Source organism: Amblyraja radiata, unplaced genomic scaffold (genome assembly GCF_010909765.2).
Source record: "Amblyraja radiata isolate CabotCenter1 unplaced genomic scaffold, sAmbRad1.1.pri scaffold_566_ctg1, whole genome shotgun sequence".
Classification (NCBI taxonomy): Eukaryota; Metazoa; Chordata; class Chondrichthyes; order Rajiformes; family Rajidae; genus Amblyraja; species Amblyraja radiata.
In genome coordinates this window covers 26,079-48,344 of record NW_022630620.1, presented here as the reverse complement: position 1 = coordinate 48,344, position 22,266 = coordinate 26,079, and the positions used below count along the sequence as shown (strand labels likewise).

At 46.7% G+C, this 22,266-nt stretch overlaps 1 non-coding gene and 1 pseudogene across 1 annotated transcript; both read right to left on the bottom strand.

The window, feature by feature from the left end:
* Positions 1-5,051: 5,051 nt before the first annotated feature.
* On the bottom strand, positions 5,052-5,166 carry LOC116970146 (annotated as a pseudogene).
* A 2,615-nt stretch (positions 5,167-7,781) lies between these two features.
* LOC116970145 lies at positions 7,782-7,973 on the bottom strand. The gene has a single exon (XR_004411031.1). It is a non-coding gene; the product is annotated as a U2 spliceosomal RNA (small nuclear RNA).
* Between the last annotated feature and the right edge of the window lie 14,293 nt (positions 7,974-22,266).

Genomic DNA, 22,266 nt, shown 5'->3' with positions numbered 1-22,266 from the left:
CTAAAGTGACACAACGTAGAACCAGGCCGTTTCGCCCAACCTGCTCACACCGGCCAACATGTCCCAGGTGCACTAGTCCCACCTGCCCAAGTTTGGCCGATATCACTCCAAACCTGTCCTATCCATGTAAATGTCGAAGTGCTTCTTAAATGTTTGGGATTCTCGCAGCCTCAAATTCCTCTACTGCCAGCTTGTTCCATACCTGCACCACCCTTTGTGTGAAAAAATCCCCCCTCAGATTCCTATTGAACATTTTCCCCTTCACCTTAAAATCTTCTCCTGAACGTCGATGGATCGCCGCCCTCCCGTTTCCAGGCATTGTACGTCCAGGTGGATGATTGTTTCAGTTACTAAATGATTGAAGACAGACACAAAAACTTGGCGCAACTCAACGGGGCAGGCAGCATCTCTGGAGAGAAGGTACAGGTGACTCTTCCGGTCCCGACACGTCTTCAGACTGACAGTCACCGAAAGGTGTATAGACGGTACTTCAAAAGAATGCTAGATATGCAAAATTACCGATAATAAAGGAAAGGTGAAGCCCACATTGGCCCATTGTTGACTGTGGAATAGGTGATAACAAGATAATACAAACATTGGAACCAAACAGGACGATAGGAAAACTAGACCGACAACTTAGTTTGGGGAGGGACGGAGAGTGAGAGGTTGCAAGGGATACTTGAAGTTAGAGATATCAATTTAAATACCGCTGGTTTGTAAGCTTTCCAAGTGAAATATGAAGTGCTCTCCCTCCAATTTACGTTTGCCATCACTCTGACAATGGAGGAGGCCCATGACAGGGAGGACAGTGTGGGAAAGGGAATGGGAGTTTAATTGTTTTGCAACCGGGAGATCGCGTACGCCCAGGGGGAGGCGAGCCAAGGTGTTCTGCTCCTATGTTAAGATAATTCCGAGAGGTTCCTCCGTAGCAGCCGGATTACTTGTGCAGTTAAGTTAATTGTCTTGTGTACCGATGTATAGTGAAACACTTTTGTTGCGTGCTATCCAGTTTGCGGAAGGCATTACACATTTGCAATCGAGCCATTTACAGTCTATATGTACATGATGTGGGCATGTGGAGGTGTACGTTTGTACAATACTATACGTTTTGCCTTATGGGATAGGGAAAATAGGGAGTGACCATGGTGAGATTCGTCCTTGATAATGCTGCTGGCCTTGCCGAGGCATTGTGTGGTAAATATTTTGCAAATGGAAGTGAGAGTCGATGAGGAGGTGGGGGTGGGGTGGAGGGGGGGGGGGGGCACACCTGTGGAATCCATGCAAGGAAGTGCTGTTTTCATAAGCGATGGTAACAGAATTAGACCATTTGGCCCTACAAGTCTACTTCATTCAATCTTACCTGCTGTGTATCTCCCTCGTACACCCATTCTCCTGCATTCTTCCCACAACCATTTACTCCCTCACATGCTATTTTACCAGCATCTCTACCCATTGCAAAAAAAAAAACAGGCACCCACATTTTTATTGACATGCGATTTTATTTTGAGAAGATGATTAGGTATAAAGCCGTCTTTTCAAATGATAATGAGAATTAAGAATACATGGGTTCATGAAGTCGCAGCTAAGTAATGTGAGCAACGTAGTTGGTAGAACGTTCAGTCCGAAAGTGCCTGCAAATAAAAGTTTTTAAACAACTGTGAAAGGCACAGATAGGGTTGACATGCACGGTTATTATCCCCAAATGGAAATGGAAATAGTCCAGATTAATTTACGTTACACTACTTTACTTTAGTTTAGTATAGTTTTGATTTACAGCAAGGAAATGTGCCCTTCGGCCCATCGAGTCCGTGCCAACTAGCGATCTCCGCACACAACGCTATTCTGCACACACCCGGGACAATTTACAATTTAACCACGTTAATTAGCCTAATCTGCATGCCTTTACAGTGTGGGTGGAAACTGGAGTTCCGGGAAAAAAACACGCAGGGCACAGGTTGATGGTGAGAGGGGGGCAAGTTGACAATATTTGTGACGGGTACGGAGGGTGGTGTGTGCCTTGAACCCCGCTGCCAGGAGTGGTGGAGGAGGCAGATACGACAGTGGTGTTTGATAGGCACATGGAAATGTATGGTATAATGGGATATGTATCATGAGCAAGCAGAGGTGATTCGTTTTGCTCGACAGCATGTGCGGCACAGTCAGAGGGTCGCGCATAGCGAAGGACATAGACCAGTACGACAGATGGCGCAATGGGCTAAGTGTTCGGCTGGCAACCGGAAGGTAGCCGGTTCGAATCCCGCTTGGAGTGCATACTGTCGTTGTGTCCTTGGGCAAGACACTTCACCCACCTTTCCCTGTGTGTGAATGTGTGTGAATGTGTGTGAGTGATTGGTGGTGGTCGGAGGGGCCGTAGGCGCAGATTGGCAGCCACGCTTCCGTCAGTCTGCCCCAGGGCAGCTGTGGCTACAGAAGTAGCTTACCACCGCCGAGTGTGACTGAGGAGTGAATGAATAATAGTAAGATTAAACGAGAACTTACCAGTTCGAATTTTGATCTGTATTTTATGAGAAGTAACGTTGAGGGAATACATGAAGAACCCGCCAGCACGCATGTGTGGCTTCAAAGCAGCGGAGTGATTCACAGATACCTGTAATGACTTAAGCATAGTAAGATTAGAGAAAATATACCAGTTGTGTTTATGATCATGGGTGGGAGCGGAGGGCATGTATTCCCTCAACGTTACTCCTCATAAAATATAGATCACACTTCGAACTGGTAAGTTCTCGTTTAATCTTACTATTTTACTTCGGAGTCACGTGAGTGACTACATGAATATTTCAAAGCTCTGTGATTCAAGCCGTGGAACGAGTCCATCATCACGTCTGCCTTGGTTTTGGGGAGAATAGTGATAACATATTGAACATCAATATGATATATATAAATAACCATAAAGTTAATAATAATTGATAGCCCCTGTTTTTTGGGGTAAATTATGGTATATAAACTTAACAATGTTTCTGAAAAATTCCAGTTTCCATTACTGGTTAGTTGTAATCTTTAGAATGTTCTTTCCAATGGCCATCCTGCAGTCCTGAGGATTTTTATCCATAGGAACCTCCAATTTAAATGCTGCCGACGTTGCTGCAGCCTGGTGGAGTGAGTTTTAACCCAGTTAGTGTTTACACCAACTTTTGTCAATACTATGTTAGCCATTTAGCTGGCCTGGCCTGTTATTCTTTTATGCGGCTCTCTGTCGTTGATGAGAAGTCCCTCTTTTGTGCCACTGATGGTCTGGGTTTGTTCCATGTATATTTGTAGATGTCTCACAACACAGTCAATCATCTGTACGGTAGGCTCTAAAAAAATGTTATTATAAGGCCTGCTGACCACTGTCTGTTTAGTTCCCTATTTCCTGAATATAGAAGTGTAAGTTGCCAGGTGAACTGGTCAAGGTATCCAGCCTTAATTTGGTAGGGACTGAGTCCTTAGTGCCGTGACCTAAGCCATCAGCATGACAGTTTTGTAAAATGTCAAAAACTGTAATGACATCGCTGTGGCTGGAGCCCAGTTCTTTAACAACGTTAAGACGATGCTGATGTCCCATATTTGGGAATACCTGGTCTTTGGGAAATTCCCATAAAAAGTGTCCCTCATAAGCTGTTGTTCCGTTCTCCGTGTTCCGTCTAGATGGGCCACTTCTGGCACAGTTGATGTCATTAATATTAAGCCCCTGTAGGTTAACAAAGCTTCCTAACAGGCTGGATGATGTATTATGGTTGCAACACATCTCCCATTAGTTTATGTATTTTAGACATTGTCTTTAGGTTGATTGTATGTGGCCCGCTGTGACCATGTCCATTGCTCTGGCTGTCTGTTTTGGATGGTGCTGCATGGTTCTAATCTCATTCCCAGTACCACCTAGAACCATGGTTGGGTAGGTCAGTCGGGTACTATTAAAACACCAGACGCAGAGTCTCGTAGTATTTCCCTTAGTACCCCCCCCCCCCCTGATGTGGTTGCCAAATTGTGTTGGCCACATTGTTACATGATGTAGATTCCCTTTCACCCATGTGGTTGATATGTGCTACCACAGTAGTTTTGTTAATTTATAATCTAATAACCTGTTTAATATATTCCAGAGCAACATGACTTTAGGCCATGAAAAAACACCCAACATTTCCAGGTAGTTATGCCCAGTGTTAGTAATAATGATGCTTGCTGTGTATTCCATCTTCCTCCACAGCTGGAGATGGAATTGGTAACACACCATCCTAGTGGATAGTATCCATATGTAGGACCATAGACTGGTTGCTGACAATGATAGGATTGGAGCAATGCCCAATGTTATCTTTCCACCATTTAGTTCCAATATGGCTTCTGTATGGCTTCAACATTCTATCGAAATGATCACCATTAATTTTAAGAGCTCATATTTGGGCCCTCTGTAAATCTTTATAATGCAAGGGTCTGAATTATGTGGCTGGAAACCATATGTTGCCAATATTCTTGATACCAGTCTGATGGATGGTTTATCCTCATGTCAATGATTTTGCTGTATGCCTCTATTAAGGTTGTAACCTCTGTTGGAAAAGTTACTGACATGAGGAACTGAGTTCATGGTGAACCCCAAATAATCCCTTTAGTTTGAAGGCTTTAGTTTTGATTTAATTGGATGGATAATGATCTTAGTTTCCAAATAATTGTTAAGTGGCTGTTACCGTTTGTTCAGCCCGTGCTAAGTTTCCACACAATTAGTATGTCATCCAAAGAAGCCATTACCATTGTGTGGCTGGTTGTCATATTTTGTAAATAACCTGGGTGCTAATGTAAACACATTAGGTAGTGCTCTATACTGCTAGAGCTGAGCCATCCAATTAGATAAAAATAACGTCCGTGGTCACCTGTTATGGGCACTGAAATTGTAAGCATCCTTTGAATCAATGCTTGCTATTTTCGTTCTTAAAACGAATATACTTAATAGAAAAGGTTTCTGTTCTTAAAACGAACATATCCTTTTTTTTATTTGTCACTTTTTTTTCTTCTCCCCCCCCCCCCCCCCCCCCCCCCCCCCCAATCTTTTTTATTAATTAATTAATTAATTAAATTTTATGATATATGGTCCCTAGATAAGGGACATATCAGACATTTAAACTGATAAAAACAGATATTATACTTGATCTTAGCCAAAAAGCCGATTGATGCGTCAAGCGCCATATCCTATTTTGTTAGGAAGGGAATGCGTAGATCATAATTCTTCCCTTGCAACCCCATCTGTTGTTGATGTCCAGTGTCTGTATCCCATATGACATATTTGGTATTTGGTGATTATGTCTGGATACGAGTAGATCGGCATCTGGTGTTCCATATCGTGTAGAAACATCAGCAAATACTATAGCCCAATATCCATTTGGTGTTCTCCTCCAAATTCCTCTCTCGATATATCAGCTGGACTAGAAGATTATGTGTTGTAAAATAGTAAGATTAAACGAGAATTTACCAATTTGAAGTTTGATCTGTATTTTATGAGGAGTTACGATGAGGGATTACGTGAAGAACCCGCTCAGTGCGCAGGCGCGGCATACTTCCAAGCAGCGGTGTGGAATCACAGATAGACACAGTTATTTGAAGTAAACATAGTAAAGACAAGGAGACATCAATTTATTAGTTTGATCCATATAATGAGGGTGGGAGCGGGGGGCACGTAATCCCTCATCGTAACTCCTCATAAAATACAGATCAAACTTCAAACTGGTAAGTTCTCGTTTAATCTTACTATTTTACTTCGGAGTCACGTGAGTGACTACGTGAAGACTTCAAAGCTCTGTGATTTCAAACCGTGTAACAGTTCATACTTCACTCGCTGCCGAAGTCATTCGAGGGAGGAATTATGTTATCGTAATCAACCATGAATCTGTTTGTAAAAACAATAATGGTGTTATTAACAATAACAAGACCAATTGCTCCCCCGGGCTTAAATTATATATTTTTTGCAGATTCTTTTTCTGCAAACGATACAGGTTCTGTCAGTGGTTTGTTATAAACGTTTGGAACGTATACTCCCTAGACCATCCTGCAGTAGCCAGGATGTGGTCCATAGGCTCGTCCATCCTCTTAGTTACTGACGTGGAAGCTGTCCTGGTGGAATAAGATTTTATACACGTTAGTATTTACTCCAGCAACTCCCAGTACCTGCTTGAGCCACTAGAGATAGTTTAGCTCGTCACCCGACCATGAGGTTTCCTGTGGCTGACCCATAAGGCTTTTTCCTCTCCCTCGGTATTCCTTATTGTGTCGATCTCTAAGTGGGTCATGACACATAAAACGTGGTTCAGGTGGGTATGCCCGGAATTTCATGACTGGACCTGATGTTCCTGGTCTGTTCTGTTTGGCCAACCCTTGAATGGGCATGTGACACTGTCTGGTGTTATAACCATGTTGTCCCATCGCAGTAGATGGGAGAGCTGGCTCTTTGTGTTGACGTAAGGCCACCAGCATGTCCATCTTCAGGGTAGGCTGTTCCAGGGTGAGTGACCTGGCTGGTGTTCATCCCCTAAGGCATGTCAGGATTTCACTGACATCCCAATTTGGGTGTACCTATTTCTGGGGAATGGATTGATATACCTCTCCTGTATCTGATCACCAGTTAGCGGTACCCAAGTTGAGTAGGCTAACAGAACATGTCCTTCATTGTGGTGAAGACCTGCCAGGAGCTCCATTTTTTATTTTTTTATTTTTATTTTTATTTTATTTTTTATTTTTTATTTTTTATTTTTTTTTTTTTTTTTTAATTATAGTTGAATGTGTAATTCCTGTTTTGGAAAACAGTGTACCATTTCTTGATGCTCCTCAGGTATGTTCCCTGGGATATGCGACGGAATACTGTCATCAGGTTGATAGTGCTGCTGATCCAAGCACAGCAATGGTCTTCCCAATTCTGCAATTCTTTTAATGACCATGTCGAGGATCACTGGGAACCATGCTTGTGGACTTGGTCCACTGTAATTTGCGTAGTACCCGACTGATGAAGCCATAGTACCTATTGAAGAGGTAGAAGGAAAGGAAAACATAGAGATTAGGTTCCCCCCACCCCTCAATACGCGGGAATGTCTCCATTGCCGCTGCCTTGAGATTGGTTTCATGTGACGTAAATTAGTACGTGGTGATTTCATTGGATATAAGGAATCGATATCTGGTGTCCATATTGCTTAGTGATTTCAGCAAATATTTTTGGTTTAAATGTATGTTTACAGTATTTAGCTCACCTGATAGGCGAGTTACTGATGGTCAAACATGTTTGACGACATACGGTTTCCAATTGTTAATAAATTGTCCCCTAATATCGATGTTCTCCGCCCAAGTGGTTTGGTATATGCCACCACTGATGTTGTTATCTTATAAACGAACATGCAAATTTGGTGGATTACTGAGCAAATGCTTCACTAGAATTAAGTAAGTTAATATATAACATGTTTAAGTCAATTCATATTGGCATTAAGTATTACAAGCTCAGTAACACATCAGGACACATAAGATGTTACTCAAAACAGGTGGAAGTGTACAACCATAATCCTTCCTGCCGATAAATTCCATGATAACACTACAGATTAATCCATTTGCCCCCATATAACAGGTATGGAGACAGTTTTGAACACTAGTACCTCAGCTCATAGGAAAGGTACAAAGTTCAGTAGCTGGTAATGCTGCTATATCCCAATTACTTTGCCACGTAGTTGATTGGTGGTTAATGCACCATGACTGATAGTCTTAATGAATACCAGATAACAACGTTGTGGATGGTCAACGTAAATATCTGGATATATATTTTGTGCACCGTTCCCAGAGGCACTGCAATACTGGGTCGATGCGTGGAGTGGAAGGAGCAAGCCCCTATTCCATCTCCCTGTTCCAAAATTCAATTTAATATATGGTCCCTAGATAAGGGCCGAATCAGATTATTAAACTGATAAGAACAGATACTACACTTGATCTTAGCCAAAAGGCCGAGAAGCGATGCAGCTAAAGCTGTATCCAAGAATAGTTTGTCGTTAATATATAGACATGCCATGACGGAATGTTTCTAAGTGTCAGGGCTAGTTGATTCTGGATAACTTTGACTTAAATGCCGCAACGCTCATCATGGTTACTCCATCCAGGTAATTGCGGCATATCCGAAAATTATATGAGAAGGTACTGAATAGTGTGCATCTTCAAGGTCGATGTCTACCATAAAGTATCCTTGGATCATGGTAGTAGTTACAAATCCCATGAATGGGTATACCTGGTGAAATACTCAAGTGGTTTATCAACGATGGTGCGACATTCACCATCGTGGGAGGGTAGACCACTTGGGGTGCTTGCTGAATTGGTGGCAAGATATTAATTCTATTCCCCTTGTATTTATTTTTTGGTATATAACTACCAAGAGTGATAGCTTCCTAACCAGGCGTGATTCATCCACCCCTTGTTAGTACAACCCTTAACCTTTATGTGATGGTAGGAACCATACTTATCTGTCTTCATTGTTGTTTTCTTCGGTTTCTGGTTCCTTGTTCTTGTAGGGACGATGTTTGTTGGGGGTTGCGCATTTTCCCCTGGGGCCTGCTCTGGGCCGTGGCCTAAAATGCTACGGGTTTGGCATGCAGGCCCCAAGCTTTCACCAGTACCATGAGGTAGACGCCCCTAGTGGACACGTAGAGGTACTGCTGTCTGGTTTAGTGTGGTGCTCATTCCAGACTCTGCCCTCTTGTGACGAATAGTTTGAACACTTCGTCCAGTTTTTTAGGACTGGTTTGGTAAGTGCCAGGTAGCAGGATCTGTGCTTGTGAGGTCGGCGTTCTCATAGTCCTGTTAATTTCATAGATTGAGGGCAGGTTTGTGAGTTCATTTCAGAAGTTATGAGGTATACCGTTGAACAGTAGGGTCAGGTGTTTTGCCATACTACCCTGCCCTTCTGGAATGAGCAGGTGGACATGATAGCCGACGTCAGGGTACCAAATGCATTTTAAAAATATATAGGTTAAATGCGTTGCTCAATGTATCCCCCAATAATGGCGGGCACTTTGAGTAAATGCAATTTAGGGGAGACGTGATAAAACCAACGCCTCATGGCTACCTGTCTTGGAGAGGTTTTTTGGAAAAGACAGGTAGTAAGCTGGCCATCAGTTGAGACTGAAAAGCCATCTCGCTAGTGGTGGAGCCACATAGCGGCCACACCCAGCAGCTCTTCCTGATCCTGTACCTCAAGCATACTCCCGATATTGTTCAGCCAGTGACCCCTCTTCATGACCAGCCCAGCCACTGGTCACCCCAAAGCTAACCACACTAAGGAGGAAGCGATGGGCAGTGCCTAGGCACTGTGGAGGGTATGCCTGAACCCTCCAGCGAGACTGCCCCTCACGTAGCGTTTCTCGCAGGAGCTCCTGCTCCAGGAGCCGCTCCAGCGGCTCAGGCGGCTGTCTCTCTCCCATGCGGGTGGAGAGACGTCCCCTCCGACAAGTCGGAAGCCACCGGCCGGATGCCTCTTCGGATGGCTGAACATCCAGCCCGCAGCTCAGGCACTAGCGGGACTGGCTTCGGCGCGGTGTGGGGATAGCGGTGCGCCCGGTAAATGTTCCTACCGCCTTCTTCTGGAGCTATTGTGCCTTGTAGTAGCGAGAGCGCCCCTCAAGCAGCGCGTCTCGCAGGCACCTGCTCCGAGCGGGTGGAGAGACGTCCCGTCCCAAATCGGGAACGCCTGCCGGATGCCTCTTCTGGTGGCTATACATCCAGCCCGCTATCGGGCTGGCCTCGGCACGGTGTCGGGGAATTGCGGAACACCGGGTAACGCTCCTACCGCCTGTTCCTGCCCCCCTTCCCCCCGACGGGAAACGTTCATCCTTGAACGGGGGACAGTTTTGTTCCAGAGCCTTTTTCTCTGCCTGTAAAACACAAGCAGAAAAAGGGCTCCCCTGTAAAAGAAACCCGACCTCAGGATACTCACCTGACGGTCCGTTTCTCTGTTGCGGGAGTGCCTACTCCCGCTGCCGCTGTTGCACTGCTGGCGTAATGCCGCGCCTGCGCACTGAGCGGGTTCTTCACGTAGTCACTCACGTGACTCCGAAGTAAAATTCTATTGTGTATCCCCGGATACTGTTTCAGATATGAGTGTCAAAAAGTTATTTATTCGATGTCTTCTCGCACCAACCTATTTGCTTCCTTCTAGTTTTACTGTTTTCTTCTGGATCCCCGAGGCCGTGTGTTGTGGGTGTACACATCTTCCAGCATAGGGGCGATACCTTTGAGGATGATGTTTGGACGTTTAGATGAGCTCCAGTTTGGCGTCATTGTCCAACTCCTTGACCTTCCAGATAGGTCACCCCCAAATAAAAAGATTTTGCTAGGAGGTTTCGGGTTTACACAGGCCCGCGTCAATCCCGGTTGGATGTAACCAGATGCATAAATTGATTAGTTTAGTACATTGACGGATTTACAATCCCCGGTGGCAAGTGACAGCTATGGTGTCAGCTAATGTTTGCCCCTGCAGTAGATAGAAAACCTATGGTCTATGCTGGCTTCTAACCTGGTTTGTAGATCTTTCCCAGTTAGCTTTACTCACAGCTGTACTGTTGTTCCACCTGAAACATAGACAGACATTCCCGTGTGACTTCCCAGATGGGTTTGCCCCTAGACTTGACCCCAGCACTCTTCTGACAGAAGAGTCTACTGGGGAGAGAGAAGCATGATTATAGCCCTATAGAAAAGGTGCTGCTTCCTTCTCCCGAGTCAGTCTTTTCCTCAACCACTTCCCTGTAATAGTAGAAGTGAAATACAGCCCTGTATAAGGTGCTGCTATGGGACTTACCCACTGGAGGATTTCTTCTTGGACCTGCATCGCTGCAAAACGGTATGTTCTCGCAGGTGCAGGCCCCGCAGAGCCAATGCGGTGCAGTGTACACGGTCACTGTGCCGCCGGTATCCCCGTTGTCCTGCGGTGCTCCAAAGCGCGGTGCAGTGCTCACAGCACTGAGCCGCCCGTACTGCCGTTAGCCTGCGGTGCTCCAACGCGGTTCAGTCCCTCGGGGAGCTGGCCGCTCGCAAACCGCAGGTATGCCAGTTTTAACGCGGTGCAGTGCTTCCAAAACTGTGCCGCTCCTTCTCTACTTTGGCCTGCGGTGCTCCAACGCGGTGCAGTCCTCTCGGGGAGCTGGCCGCTCGCAGCCGCAGGTCTGGTAGTTTAAAAAACGCGGTGCAGTGCTTCCCGCACTGTGCCGCTCCTTCTCCACTTGGGCCTGGGGAGCTCCAACGCGGTCCAGTCCTCTCGGGGAACTGGCCGCTCGCGACCCAGGCCCAGCGGCTCCAACGCGAACTCGGTGTTCTCGCGCACTGACCGCTTGCTGCTATTTTTAGTGCTGTGGAAAAAACCCAGCACCTTCCAGCCCCTCGGACCCATGTAGTATAGGTCAGTGGGGCTGTTGTCCGAGCCGTCGGAATGACGGCTCCAGAATGCTCCACCGCTGTCGGCGTCCTGCTGGAGCTGAGGTCGGCTACGGCTCCCGTTTAAGGGAGATAGTGGTGCCCCCGGCCGTTGCTGGCTGCCTGCAGTTCTGCAGAATCTCCCCAGCTAGTTTTCATCAGCCTGCCTGTAAAAAAGGTAAGTCATGAAACTAAGTTCTCCTACCTTACTTGTTGCAGGTTCAACCCTGCCGTTTGGGAGGAACGTCCTCCCCTCGTAATGACTTGTTCACAATACGTGTAGCAATAATGCACACGTGCGTGCTGGCGGGTTCTTTATGTAGTCACTCGCGTGACTCCGAAGTAAAATGCGATGTAAAGCGCCTTGAGTATTAGAAAGGCGCTATATAAATCCCATCCTTTATTATTATTATTATTATTATTATTATTATTATTATTAGTACATCAAAACTACATGCGCTCATCTGTTCTAGTTGGAACAATCTGTTGACTCGCTGTTGATTTAAACGGGCTCCACGGTAGACGAAACATTCCACTCCCCCGAATAGCTCCAAATAACAACACAGGTATGCATTGTGTAGATAATGAATGGGTAACATTTGAACTAGTGTGAACGGGTGATCGATTTTCAGTATGGACTCGGTGGGAGGAACGGCCTGTTTCCAAGCTGTATATTTACTGTTGTTTCAAATCATTCCAATTAATTTCAATTCAATTGAGTTCAATTCAATTCAATGCAAGTAAATTCAATTCAAGTCCGTAACGATACAAAGGGAGGCAAGCATGAATTCGCATACAAAATAGGGAATATAATGCCCAGGTTCTTTAAGGCACTGTTTAGACTGCATTTGAATTGTTGTCACAAATTTGGGGCCACATTTCTGAGGAAGGATATGCTGGCGCTAGAGAGGATCCAGAGGAGGTTCAAGATAATGATCCCGGGGATGACCCGGTTAACATACGATCAGCGTTGGAGCGTTGGAAGGCACTTTGTCTGTACTCATTGGAGTTTAGAAGGATGAGAGGGTACTTCGTTGCAACATAAGGAATAGTGAAAGACATGGATAGAATGAATGTGGAGAGGATGTTCCAACACTGGGAGAGTCTACGAGAAGTTCCTTTAGGAAGATGAGGATGAATTTATATAGTGAAACAGTGGTGAACCTTTGGAATTGATTGCCACAGAAGGATGTGGAGGCCAATTGGCATTTTAAGGCAGAGATAGATAGATTATTGATAAGCATAGGTGGCAGGGGTTGTGGGGAGAAGACATGAGAATGGGGTTGAGAGGAAAATATTGATCAGCAATGATTGAATGTCGGAATAGACTTGATGGGCCGAATGGCCTAATTCAACGTGCAAAACAGGCCCTTCCGAGTCCGAGCCAACGAGCGACCAGCCCGTACACCAACACCACCCTACACATGCTGCGGATAATTCATAATGATACGGGGCCATTTAGCCTTCAAACCCGTAGGTGTTTGGAATGTGCGAGGAATCCGGAGCCGCCGAAGGAAACCCATCTGGGTCATGGGGAGAACGTATGAACTTTGTACAGACAACACCCGTGGTCAGTATCGAATCCGGAACTCTGGCGTAGCAAGGCAGCAAAGCTACGCTGCGCCACGGTGCATCGTGATATGAATAGATTATTCTGCCACAGATAAGGTGTCTGGAATGAACTCTGCAGAGTTTCGGATTAGTGACATTTCATCAGGACAGGAGACGATGTCAGACATTTTGTGCTTCTGCTCTTGTGTTTCGCCTGCATGTGTTGCCCCTTCCTGGAAAGTTGGCCCTTGGTGCGAAACAGGGATAACATGGAACTAGTGTGAACGTATGATCGATGGTACGTGTGGACTCAGTGGGTGGAAGGACGTATGTCCATGCTGTATAACTAAACTGAATTGATCTCAAATAAACTAAACTACACTAAATTAAAATAAACTGAAATGCACTAAATTGATCTCCACGGAACTGAACTGAACTGAACAGCAATTCCCCAAAACTAAGCTGAATTGTACTAACCTGATCAAAACTTAACTGCACGGAACTGAATTGCCCCAATCAACGCCCCTCAATCGAACTCAAGTCACTGTTCACAGTGGTGAAACATATAATTCATGCTTCATTCTCTGCCCCTTCCCTCCTTGAACAGCCAACCGTGATGAATTCTGATCCTCTCACTGAAGGGGTTTCTACTGGCAGGTCGTCGACATGAAACATAAAACCTGGTCCTCTGGCCTTCTGCGTTGTTCCAGTATTGACTGTCACCGTCCTTTAGTGTTTTGGGAAAACAGTAAAGAATATATTGAAAAAAGTTACCATAGCCACTGTCGTTATCATATCCAGACGACGATTATTAACCTGCGGGAGAAACAGACTGGCATGAATAACGCTTGCAGTATTTAATTCAGAAATGAACATTTTAACTCAGTCGGATGCCGTTTATTTATTAGCTATCGGATGTTGGAGAATGACCCCTCTTATGTTCCTCCATGAGTCCCAGACATGATCCAGCCATTTGTAATATTTTAGCCGGTTTAGAAAAATAGGACATAATTTTGAGCAATTATAGTGGTAGGATCTTGGTGGGTTATTGAATAAATAAACAGATCAGGTCAAACACCGGGAAGGTGAACGAGCATCTGTGGTGAAACAAAGTATCGGATCGGGCCCAAACTTTCAAAAACGCTATAAATACATCCCGATCAGGACATCTTCAGCGCTCCCGAGTCCAATACGCTTAGGGTATCCAAAGATGAGGATGATGGGTGTGAAGGCAAGGATCTGCCCCTTTGGATACTGGAACAGAGGCTGCAACCACTGACATACCAGATATACGTGGATCACACACTAACCCCGCCCCCCACCGGTCCTAATGTAGTAGGCGGTTGGCCAGACCGTGAACCATGATAGAAACAGATTGCTTGGGACTTTTCGGTGTAGTAGTCTCCACCCCAGGTCCCCGATGTAAAGGGGGAAAATCCCTACGTAGAGGGACCTACACTGGGGGGGGGGGGGGGGGTGAGCTCTCACACCCACCTGTCACAATCCATAACGATGGGATTCCTGCTTCTTTCTTTGTGCCTTCTCTCCATCGTGAGGGAATTCTGCTCCTCTCACGGACGGATTTTTCAACGAGCACCACTACCCGACGGCGGGAGCGCTCCTCAGTGGAGGCCCCTCCACAAGAGAGACTCCTCCCCACATCTTGGACACGGCTGTGGCATGCAATAGACACATGAGTCGGCTCACGGACTCGCCAGCCGCCCGCCACATCCGCTGCGAGGAAGTTACCGCGCCCCACCTGCACATGCGGTGTGAGAGGCCGCAGCCCCCGCTCGACCATACGAAGGGGCCGCAACCCAAGCCCCACCCACATTCCTGCCCCACACTCCCGACACCTGCTCACCCGGTACAGAGGTGTATATCCCCGTCCGTCTCTTCCCTGGCCCGGCCAAGACGGCCACTCGTGCGTGCAGGCAGCCGACAGCCGACAGCCGACTTCCGCACCGTGGTCGACCGCAGCCCCTCCTCCAGGCCCACGCCCGCGAGTCCCCGGAGAGGGAACACGCGGTGTCCACGACGACCCCGAACGCTGGGCGCCGCAAACTGTCAAGTTAGGCAGTCCCTGTTTGTGTCAATAATCGCACTCGGCCTGCCATCCGTAGCGCCCCGCCCCTCCACCTCACACCCACCTCCTTCACCCTCCACCCCCTCCCCTCCTTTCCCTCCACACCCCCTCATCCCTACTTCCACCTCTCCACCCTTCTCCCTCTCGTCTATTCCCCCCTTCCCATCCCTTCCCCCTCATAATGCCGTCTCCACTACTGCACCCTCTCTCTCCCTTCCTTCTCTCCCCCTTCCCCCTCTCCCACCGGCTCTCTCTCCCCCTGCCTCTCTCTCCCCCCTCTGCCCTCCCTCCACCCCCACCACCTCTCCCCCCTCCGGCTTAATCTCTCTCTCCCTCCCATCCCCCCTCTCCCCAACTCCCCACTCTCTCCCCTCCTCGTTATTCACCCTTCCTCCCCTTTTCTCCCGCCTGCTCCCCTCTGCCACCCTCCACCTTCCACGCCCTCTATCCCCTTCCCCACGCCCCACCCCCACACCTACCTCCCCCTCCGTTCCCCCCTCTCCCCCACTTCCCTCTCTCCACCTCCGCCGCTGTGACCTCCCCCCACCTCTCCCCTCTACCCTCCCTCTCCAACTCGTCTCCCGCACCCTCTCTTCCCTCTACTATCCCCTACTACCCCACTCTCCTCTTCCTCTCTCTCCCCCTTCCTCCCCCTCTCTCCCCCATGCCATCTCTCCCCTCAACACTCTGCTCCCCTTTCCACCCATTCTCCCCTCCAACTCTTCCCATCCACCTCTCCCCTCCCCTCCCTTCACCGGCTCCCCTTATCCCCCTTTACCCACACTCCCCCCTCCGCACCTCCCACTTATAACCATATAACCATATAACAATTACAGCACGGAAACAGGCCATCTCGGCCCTACAAGTCCGCGCCGAACAATTGTTTTCCCTTAGTCCCACCTGCCTGCACTCATACCATAACCCTCCATTCCCTTCTCATCCATATGCCTATCCAATTTATTCTTAAATTATACCAACGAACCTGCCGCCACCACTTCCACTGGAAGCTCATTCCACACCGCTACCACTCTCTGAGTAAATAAGTTCCCCCTCATGTTACCCCTAAACTTCTGTCCCTTAATTCTGAAGTCATGTCCTCTTTTTTGAATCTTCCCTATTCTCAAAGGGAAAAGCTTGATCACATCAACTCTGTCTATCCCTCTCATCATTTTAAAGACCTCTATCAAGTCCCCCCTTAACCTTCTGCGCTCCAGAGAATAAAGACCTAACTTATTCAACCTATCTCTGTAACTTAGTTGTTGAAACCCAGGCAACATTCTAGTAAATCTCCTCTGTACTCTCTCTATTTTGTTGACATCCTTCCTATAATTGGGCGACCAAAATTGTACACCATACTCCAGATTTGGTCTCACCAATGCCTTGTACAATTTTAACATTACATCCCAGCTTCTATACTCAATGCTCTGATTTATAAAGGCTAGCATAACAAAAGCTTTCTTTACCACCCTATCTATATGAGATTCCACCTTCAAGGAACTATGCACGGTTATTCCCAGATCCCTCTGTTTATGTGTATTCTTCAATTCCCTACCATTTTTCATGTACGTCCTATTTTGATTTGTCCTGCCAAGGTGTAACACCTCACATTTATCAGCATTAAACTCCATCTGCCATCTTTCAGCCCATTTTTCCAAATGGCCTAAATCACTCTGTAGACTTTGGAAATCCTCTTCATTATCCACAACACCCCCTATCTTGGTATCATCTGCATACTTACTAATCCAATTTACCACCCCTTCATCCAGATCATTTATGTACATGACAAACAACAAAGGACCCAACACAGATCCCTGAGGCACCCCCACTAGTCACCTGTCTCCAACCCGACAAACAGCCATCCACCATTACCCTCTAGCTTCTCCCATTCAGCCACTGCTGAATCCATCTTGCTATTCCTGCATTTATACCCAACAGTTTATCCTTCTTAACCGACCTTCCATGAGGAACCTTGTCAAAGGCCTTACTAAAGTCCATATAGACAACATCCACTGCTTTACCCTCGTCAATTTCCCTAGTAACCTCTTCAAAAAATTCAAGAAGATTAGTCAAACATGACCTTCCAGGCACAAATCCATGTTGACTGTTCCTAATCAGACCCTGTTTATCCAGATGCTTATATATATATTATCTTTAAGTATCTTTTCCATTAATTTGCCCACCACTGAAGTCAAACTAACATGTCTATAATTGCTAGGTTTACTCTTAGAACCCTTTTTAAACAACGGAACAACATGCGCAGTACGCCAATCCTCTGGGACTATTCCCGTTTCTAATGACATTTGAAATATTTCTGTCATAGCCCCGGCTATTTCTACACTAACTTCCCCCCACTTTGCCCCATTTATCCCCTCAACTCCTCCGCCACTCCCCTCCCCCTCTCCCCTCCCACTCTCCCCCTTCCCCTCTCCCCCTCTCCGCCTCTCCCCTCCTCTCTCCCCCTCCCCCTCTCCGCCCTTATTCCGCATCTTCCCCCGCTCACCCCTTTTTCCACCCTCTACCCCCCTTATTCCCCCCTTCATTATCCCTTGATGGTCAGTATCCCTTGTGTTATCATTCTCATAGACACATAGAACGTAGTTGCAGGAGTATGCCATTCAGCTCTTCGAGCCAGCCCGCCATGCAATATGATTATGTCAGAACATCCAGAATATCTACCACGTTCCTGCTTTTTCCCCATATCCCTTGAATCTATTAGGCCCGATAGTTACTGTGCAGCTAATTCTCTCTTGAATACATCCAATGAATGGCCTCCACTGCCTTCTGTTGGAGAGAGTTCCACAGATTAAAACCCTCTGAATGAAAATGTTTTGCTTCATTTCAGTCCTAAATGGCTAACCCCATATTCTTAAAATGTGACCCATGGTTCTGGCCTTCCCCAACATCGGTAACACTTTTCATGCATCTAGTCTATCCAAACCCTTAAGGATTTTACATATTTCTATAAGATGCCCTCTCATATTACAAAACTGCAGTGAACGTAAGCCCAGTCGATCCATTCTTAGGCGGTTACATGCATGCATGCCGCCTGAGTATATGTCGGCTAGTGGGAGCAATGTGCCAGGGTAGCTGATCGTTTATGCTATGGCTGCTAGTTCACCATTCAGATTTGCATTTTCAGTATAACTGATAGCTTTAATTGTATTTTTATTTTAACTGATACCTTTAAAGCCCTCTCTGCTAGCCTTGTGTCGTGGTATTTTTCTGTAACATTCCACGGTATGTGTTGCTGATTCCACGGAACATCCAACAAGGGTGAACAAAAACAAAAATCAAATCATTTTGTCCAGTGTCCTCTCAATTCCCTGTCGTACGCAATTGCTTGACCGTAGTCTCCCTCTCCCCCAATTTTCCTTTGGTACAAATAGTCCCTTCGTTTCATTTGCAGCCATCACTTCACACACTTACTGTTCGGCAGTATAATTCAGATTGTGTGCAAGGAATCGATTATTACATCAGAACACTTTTTGTTCAAAGGTACACGATCTTGCACAAAATATTTTATGCTTCTGGAAAATAAAACATTCTTGTTAGCAAACACAGCTATTAGGATTGCTCCCCAAATGTTTCACTGTCTAAACCTACCAAAGTCTAATTCTTAATTTAAATACACACAATCAATTTTCGCATATGCCACTTTTGTAAATGTCACAAATGTACAATGCATATTTTAATTATCATTATGTATATATACCAAGCACAGTGAATTTATATTTTTGCAAACAAACCAGTGAGTGTATTGCCATACAGAAGCAAAATCTCCAAATAAATACAGAATGCATCGAAACAGCTCACCAATCCTTATGCACGTGTCTGCTGGTATTAGCGCCTTTTTTAGTCCCAGCTGTAGCTGGACATAATGACCAATTGCAACCGTCGCAATGATCCGATCGCCAGCGAACCGTCGTCACATTCCTCGCCCGATGTCCTTGAGATTTCGTGCTTCGGAGCGGATGGGGTGGGGGATGGGGTGGGCTGTGGGGGGCGAAGGGGGGTACAACCGATGTTCCGGTTGCGGAAGATACATTGGTTGGTCAAAAAGGCTTTTGGACTAATGAGCTATCACCGTTTCGGAGATGCCGGCCCTCAAGCTGTACCGTTACGCACAGGTTCAATACCATCCCTCCACCCCCGGACACTTCTCACATAAGCAGGAGCGTGACAATTGTGTTTGATTCCGTGCAGACAGGCGTTGCAGCAGCCCGCACCACCAGAGCTATCAGCCCGCTCCATCTTTAGGTGTACACGCTGCGCCTCTCGGTTACACTGTAAAGAGAGGGCGAAGCTGTGAGCCGGGTCGTTCTCACCTGAATAAGAGCCTTAATAAGTGTATCGTTTCCGGTCACCATATGCCACCGCCTACTACACGGCGCTACGGAAATAATCTTCTCCTAACCGAAGGGCTTCCCGCCGTGTCAGGTATCCACTCCTTCCAGGAGTCTTCCTGGTGTTCTTTCGTCGGTCTAATGTCATCTGGCTCGACTATAACAGCCAGATGTCGGCTCATGAGAGTCCCCCCTGCCAGGAGTCGCTGGTTCAAATTGTCTACTGCTTGCAGTACACAAGGGCGCAGTCCTTGAGCGTGCGGGAGGCCATGGAACGTGTGGTCCTGATCGGCCTAAGTGGCAGGGAAATGCGTTAGAATCCCCGAGTAGGTGTCTACCATGGTGAGAGCGCATATCTCTTTTTCTGACTCATGGGCATCGGGACGATGTAGTCAATTTGCCATATTCTCTTTGACACAGTTCTCCGCTAATTTTACTAACTGTCTGTTGATCCGATTATGATTAGTCTCGGTTGTCTGAATCCTGCCGACTACGCCAAATATTATGTTGGAAAAAACACGGGATTGAGACAACCAAGTTAGTACGGCAAGGTATTTTCTTACACAACCAAATAAGGCGCATAGACTCACGTGCCCGCATACAATATCGCAAACCCGAAATGCACAGCAAAACGCGCACAGGTGGTGACAATTCGTGACACCGTCCAAGGCCGGGGTTCTCTCCATCTCTGGAACGGCACCCTACACGGCCCTTCATAACGTTTCTCGCCCATTCATACCGTGTGATACCCCCTCTCGCGAGCCAATCGTTATCCTGCCCAAACAGGCCGTGCCGCACTGATTCTGCACTGGTTGTGATAGGTGATCCGCCCAAGTATTGCGGTGCTTTGCTCAGAAAACACAGACATTCCAGGCCATTTTTAGGTGCCATCTATTGACATATTATACTTGTTTCGCAACATCATCCTAAACAGCTATTTGTTTTCGAAGGTTTGGAATGCTGTACTGCTAATTTAGCGGTCAACTCATGGTCTCTTTGACAGCTGCAATATATAAACTCTTACATTTAAACACAGATAGTACATAATTCCAGCTGTCTACCCACTTACAATTCATTTCCTCGTAATTTAAGTATATTGAATATTACCCCAATGTTATCGCTTTCACTTTCATTCGAGAATTGCTACTTTCGTCAGTTCGACCCAGGGCAAATTCCGCCCTTGCCTCCGGGTTTGAGAACCTGTTTACCCCACCAGCTCGCTCGGATGACGTGCTCTGCATTTCGAGGCATCCTTTAACAAAGACTTAGCTCGCTCTTCTGCATTCTTTGTTCGTGTCCATCTGAATCGTGGCGTGAAGACAACTTTAAAAAAGCCCAAAGATCGGTTAAGGCTATCAAGGCTACACTTTGACCGAGAGCTCCTTTTGTAATGGGCGTTCCGAACAATTAAACTAGACTGTCCGGAACTGTCAGACTAGACAAAACGAAAACCATATGATCTTTGCCACAGTTCCTTTCGCCGTTGACAGTTTAGACCAATTTACCCAAGAGGGATGTTTCAAGGCACAAACATTCCTCCGTTGTCAAAATGGCAAGACAATGGTTGTTAATTATGCACTTCAGACTCAATCCCCAATGGTAACTGTCCAAAATGTTCGAACCCATTCTCCGTTACTCCTTTTCTATTGTATTATTTTGCAACACACACACACACACACACACACACACACACACACACACACACACACACACACACACACACACACACACACACACACACACACACACACACACACACACACACACACACACACACACACACACACGCACACACACACACACACACACACAAACACACACACACACACACACACACACACACACACACACGCACGCACGACACGCGCACGCACACACACACACACAATCACACACACACAATCACACACACACACACGCACGACACACGCACGACACACGCAAGCACGCACACACACACACACACACACACACACACACACACACACACACACACACACACACACACCCGCACGCACACACACACACACACACACACACACACGTACACACGTACACACGCACACACGCACACACGCACACACACACACACGCACACACATTCAGAAAGTTATACAATGCCAAACTCGGAATTCAACGACCAACACCAATCGTCACACATTACCGTTGGTCATTTGCAATGTTGGCTTTGCTGAGCTCTTCGACCTCAAATGGTTCTTCTGCCTCTTATCTCATTCGCTAGTTTGAAACTCTCAAAAGGGGCATTTGTAGGCTCCAGTCCTTGTAGATGTGTCTGGTTATTCACTGTTGACTACCAGCTAACCCTGCTCTTGCTTGTATTGTTGTATTGTATTGTATTCAAATTTATTGTCATTGTCTCAGTTAGAGACAACGAAATGAATTTCCCTTACAGGCAGTATCATAAAAATAAAAATAAATAAATAATAATAAATAATAAAACATATTAAAAAATAAAATAGAATTTAAAAAAAAAGCACAAACACTGAAAGTCCACGACACAACATAACACAGTGGCACCAAGGTGAGGAAGGCACCATAGTCCAGCCAGCCTCCCCTCCGTTCTTCCCAGTTGTTCACTCGTGGTCGAGGCCTTCCTAGCACCCGCAGTCGCCGCCCCGGGTGGCCCGATGTTCAGGCCCTCACGCCGGGCTGGTGGAACGCCGACGCCGAACCCCGATGGTGAACATCCTCCTCCTCAGCGGCCCGGACCTCCTGATCAACCGCCTCCCACAGCCGGAGTCCGCAGCTCCCGAGTCCGCAGCTCCCGAGTCCGCAGCTCCCGAGTCCGCAGCTCCCGAGTCCGCAGCACCCGAGTCCGCAGCTCCCGTGTCCGCAGCTCCCGAGTCCGCAGCG